The following is a 6,000-nucleotide window of genomic DNA, read 5'->3' as shown; positions in this document are numbered from 1 at the left end:
AAAAAAAAAAAAAAAAAAAAAAGAAGCAAATTTTCCTTCAGTCTTCCAAATGCTGAAATATAATAATGTTGAAAATTTCTCAGTTGCACAGGTAGTATTTGCTAAATTTAGTTACTTTCGGTCAGTGAAAACAGGTGGTGTAATTCTCTATCATTACCTCTCACCTTTCATGTATTCTTTATTCTTTCAATTAAAAACAAGAAAGCATGTGAATTTACATTCAAAAATAAGGCAAAATAAATGGATAAAAATAAAAATATCATTTAGTTAATAAAAATTACCATAAAATATTAATTTTAGTGATATGTTTAGATAAGAATATCATACTATAGCATCCTCAAATGTATACAATATTTGAAAAAAGCTTTCTGTAAATCTGTCATTGATAAGTTGACTTAATTTCCTACCAATATAAAAATTTTCCCCAATCACTATTTAAAAATTAGGTCATTGCTTTGCAAATTATTCTGATGACAGTTATTTTCGTTTCTTTGTGCTAAATGTAGCAGTTACCTGAACACTTTTTCTTCTGTTTAGTTTTTTTAAAGTGTTTGTTAAACAAATACAATACCAATGTGTCCACTCCCTTCCCTCAACAGATGGTCATCAGCAGATGGCACAGATGATTGTTCATATTTTTTCCAGAACCGAATCAAGAAAAAAAAATCCAGCTGTGTGCATTTGTTAGCAATAAACCCAAATTTAACCCATAACAACATTTAAGAGTCTCTGAATTTAACTCCTCTTCTATTATCCTAAGAAACATACTTATTTGCAGTCTCCTCTTAATCAGTTCAGCAAGTTTCTTGTTAGTTTCATTATTAGCAATCTATGACTTCTCTTTGATAATTTTAAATATTTCCACTTTTAAAAATTGACATAGTTTTAACTGAAAAAAAAAAAAAACGACAAAAAAGACCCCAGTACTTTGGAACATACAATTAAACTTTCAATTTTTTCCCTCTTTTTTTTTCTCTTTCTTTTTTTCTTTTTTTTTTTTTTTTTTTTTTTGGTTTATTTTAAGTTCTGGGATACAAGTGCAGAACGTTCAGGTTTGTTACATAGGTTTACATGTGCCATGGTGATTTGCTGCACCCATCAACCCGTCATCTACGTCTTAAGCCCTGCATGAATTAAGTGTTTGTCCTAATGCTCTCCCTTCCCTTATCCCCCACACCCCGAGAGGCCCCAGTGTGTGATGTTCCCCTCCCTGTGTCCATGTGTTCTCATTGTTCAACTCCCACTTATGAATGAGAACATGCGGTGTTTTGTTTTCTGTTCCTGTATTAGTTTGCTGAGAACGTGGCTTCCAGCTTCATCCATGTCCCTAAAAAGGACATGAACTCATTATTTTAATGGCTGCATAGTATTCCATGGTACATATGTGCCACATTTTCTTTATCCAGTCTACCTTTGATGGGCATTTGGGTTGGTTCCAAGTCTTTGCTATCGCAAACAGTGCTTCAATACTGTATCTTTATAGTAGAATGACTTATAATCCTTTGGGTATATACCCAGGAATGGGATTGCTGGGTCGGATGGTATTTCTGTTCCTAGATCCTTGAGGAATCATCACACTGTCTTCTACAATGGTTCAACTAATTTGCACTCCCACCAATAGTGTAAAAGCATTCCTATTTCTCCACATCCTCACCAGCATCTGTTGTTTTCTGACTTTTTAATAATAACCATTCTAACTGGTGTGAGATGGTATCTTATTGTGGTTTTGATGTGCATTTCTTTAGTGAGCAGTGATGATGAGCTTTTTTTTCATGTTTGTTGGCCGCATAATGTCTTCTTTTGAGAAGTGTCTGTTCATATCATTTGCCCACTTTTTAATGTCGTTGTTTGTTTTTTCTTGTAAATTTGTTAAGTTCCTTGTAGATTCTGGATATTAGACCTTTGTCAGATGGGTGGCTTGCAAAAATTTTCTCCCATTCTGCAGGTTTCCTGTTAACTTTGATGACAGTTTCTTTCACTGTGCAGAAGCTCCTTAGTTTAATTAGATCCCATTTGTCAATTTTGGCTTTTGTTGCAATTCCTTTTGGTGTTTTCATCATGAAGTCTTTGCCTATGCCTATGTCCTGAATTTTATTGCCTAGACCCTTCCTCTAGGGTTTTTATGGTTTTAGGTTTTACTTTTTTCAACACTTTATTACAAAATACAATTCATGTTGGATGATTTTGCCCAAATGTATACTAATATAAGTGTTCCAAGCATGTTTACAGTAAGCTAGGCTAAGCTATGATGTTCAATAGGTTAGGTGTACTACATGAATTTTTGGCTTATATTTTCACCTTATGATGGAGTTACCAAAATGTAACCCCGTAATAAGTAAATGAGTATCTCTATAATATTGAAATAATGCAACTCTATAGGATGAAAATAGAAAACATTTATATATATATTAAATTTTATTATTATACTTTAGGTTTTAGGGTACATGTGCACAATGTGCAGGTTTGTCACATATGTATCCATGTGCCATGTTGGTTTGCTGCACCCATTAACTCGTCATTTAGCATTAGGTATATCTCCTAATGCTGTCCCTCCCCCCTCCCCCAACCCCACAACAGTCCCTGGAGTGTGATATTCCCCTTCCTGTGTCCATGTGTTCTCATTGTTCAATTCCCACCTATGAGTCAGAACATGCGGTGTTTGGTTTTTTGTCCTTGCGATAGTTTACTGAGAATGATGGTTTCCAGTTTCATCCATGTCCCTACAAAGGACATGAACTCATCATTTTTTATGGCTGCATAGTATTCCATGGTGTATGTGTGCCACATTTTCTTAATCCAGTCTATCGTTGTTGAACATTTGGGTTGGTTCCAAGTCTTTGCTATTGTGAATAGTGCCGCAATAAACATACGTGTGCATGTGTCTTTATGGCAGCATGATTTATAGTCCTTTGGGTGTATACCCAGTAATGGGATGGCTGGGTCAAATGGTATTTCTAGTTTTAGATCCCTGAGGAATCGCCACACTGACTTCCACAATGGTTGAACTAGTTTACAGTCCCACCAACAGTGTAAAAGTGTTCCTATTTCTCCACATCCTCTCCAGCACCTGTTGTTTCCTGACTTTTTAATGATGGCCATTCTAACTGGTGTGAGATGGTATCTCATTGTGGTTTTGATTTGCATTTTTCTCATGGCCAGTGATGATGAGCATTTTTTCATGTGTTTTTTGGCTGCATAAATGTCTTCTTTTGAGAAGTGTCTGTTCATGTTCTTTTATCTTAATGTTCATTCAAATTCATTCAATGCAGCTAGTTTATGGTTCCTTAGATAAAAATTTAGGTAGGTCTCATAATTTTTCAGTCTCTCTCAAATAACATAATAGCTCCTACACTGTTGTTTTAAATATCCACTTTATTCTAATAGTGAAGATTTCAAACTTCATTTATAAAAACAATTTATTATCTCCCAACTTGGCCATACTTCAAGCCACACAACTTTCAGTGAAAGAAGAGGGCATGATTGGCTTCTTTTTTACATTTTCCTCTTTATGTTTTTACCTCTACTTATCCCCCATCTGGACTAACTCTAGTTCCTGTAGGGATCTAGGTAGGAGAGGGAAGATGAGGAAATAAATACTTGACTAATATTGTTTTGATTTGTAATTAGTAGTTTAAGGGTTTGAGGCATGTTCTAATTGATTCCTTCAGAGTGCTTCCTTACAATTTCCTTAGAGATTTCTTCCTGCAGACATCTGATTGAAGTAGCTTTGATAAAGACAAAGCTGTCCTAATTGTGTGTGCCTCCACTTCAGCATCACTACCTACCAACATTTCTGTAGTATGTCCAGATTGGCCTCACTCCTGGGAAGAAACACTTTGGTTCAGGTACTTTAAAATAATTTCAAGCCAAGGGGATCCTGAGTAGACTAAATTTAGTCCAAAATAAGTGTCTAACTGTGGTTAAGAAAATGCAGACTAAAGTAGGGTCTTATGAACATATATATTTCCCCCTTTCTTTTATTCTCCGTGTGTGTGTGTGTGACGGAGTTTCACTGTTTTTGCACAGGTTGGAGTGCAATGGCACAATTTTGGCTCATCGAAACCTCTGCCTCCTGGGTTCAACCAATACTACTGCCTCAGCCTCCCGAGTAGCTGAGATTACAGGCGCCCACCACCATGCCTGGCTAATTTTTTGTATTTTTAGTAGAGAAGGCATTTCACCATGTTGGCCAGGCTGGTCTCGAACTCCTGACTTCAGGTGATCTTCCGGCCTCCACCTCCCAAAGTGCTTGGATTATGGGCATGAGCCACCACACCCAGCCCCCTCTTTCTATATCTATAAAGCTTCAAATGCATTCTTTCTCAGTCCCTGAAAATTTTAATTATCTGGCCACATTTGGTTGTGAAAACTGTTTTAGTCTGGTAATGAATAAGTCTTTGGTCCTAAAAGGTAGTATCACATGGTAATTTTATACCAAGGATTCTCTAGTTTGCTTGGAAGCACTCACGTCTCAGTGTCAATGTTTAGTAACTCTATGACTTTGAGAAAGTCCTTAACATACCTATATCTCAATTTTCTCATTTGTAAAATGAGAAGAATAATAGCACTCACATCACAAGATCTTGTTTAAGTGTTTGTAATTTTCATAGTACAAGGCTTGCATTGAATACTGTCATAGAGGTGACTGTTAATAATACTTGAAAAACCTAAAGTATCTCTTTATTCCCATTTGGGCTAATTCAAATCTGGATCCTTAATTGGAAAGGTATGGGATTGCCTTGATAGCTTAATTTACATTCCCATGTATTCTATTTCTTTCTCTTATTCTAGTATATGGCTGTGGTTTTTCCCATGTTCTTGAATCATGATGAAAAAGAAGTAAGCAAATTGAAATATCCTATCTGCCTGTCTCTGGCACTAGCATGTGCCTATTTTGCTCTTTTTAAAACTATATAAATAACTGTATTCCCTTGATCTTTCTTCACCGATTGCTTAAGAAAATGAGGCTTCATTGATTATTTGAGTGTTTTTTGGTTACATCATTTTGGAAAGAATTTAATTATATCAAAGTTAAAATTCTGTGACCTTTAAATTTCATTTCTCAATGTCTAACCTAGAGAAACTCTCATACATGTACAAAGAGCCTAATATGAGAATACTTTATTGAAGCACTTTCAGTAATAATAAAAAAGTAGGAACTACCTAACTAGACTTCATTTGACATTTAAGCTAGATTATTCACAGATGTTACTCGAATTTTCAATATAGCTGGTCAAAATTTATCCACTAATCTTTACACACCTTCTTTCTACAGTTCTATACTATTTTATTTGGAAACACTAACCTCTTCAAGTTGTAATCACTTTTCCACACCTGCCTTAGTTACGCAGAATGTGTCTGTAATTTTTTTTTTCTTTTAAGATGGAGTTTTACTCTTGTCACCCAGGCTGGAGTGCAATGGTGCAATCTCAGCTCATTACAACCTCCACCTCCTGGGTTGAAGTGATTCTCCTGCCTCAGCCTCCTGAGTAGCTGGGAGTACAGGCACCTGCCACCACGCCCAGCTAATTTTTGTAATTTTAGTAGAGATGGGCTTTCACCATGTTGGCCAGGCTGATCTCGAACTCTTGGCCTCAGGTGATCCGCCTGCCTCAGCCTTGTGTCTGTAATTTTTAAGGGAGCATGGAAATCCAACTAACTAGTTATAAGGCCACAATATTTAATAATGATCATTTCATGTGACTATTACAACAGAAATTTCTGGATTAGCGTGTCCAATAGAAAATTTAAATCATATTATCCTTTCCCATATATACACAACATTAAAAGTATTTAATACCTTCTTAATGATTTCAACATGGCAGTGAGGTAAGGTCCTATATGTTTGGGCTCAAGACTATATTCTTGATTCTTATATAACATAATGCCTATATTATTTTCTGATTAGATCAATAGTTTTTCATGTCATAACCTAAAAATATTTTTATATGACAAAGTCAGCATCTGCATATTCTTTCATCAAATTACCCACTTACGCAC

Source organism: Hylobates moloch, unplaced genomic scaffold (genome assembly GCF_009828535.3).
Source record: "Hylobates moloch isolate HMO894 unplaced genomic scaffold, HMol_V3 SCAFFOLD_4, whole genome shotgun sequence".
NCBI classification, from domain to species: domain Eukaryota; kingdom Metazoa; phylum Chordata; class Mammalia; order Primates; family Hylobatidae; genus Hylobates; species Hylobates moloch.
The sequence above is the reverse complement of the archived record's forward strand: the minus strand, read 5'-3'. Positions refer to the sequence as shown.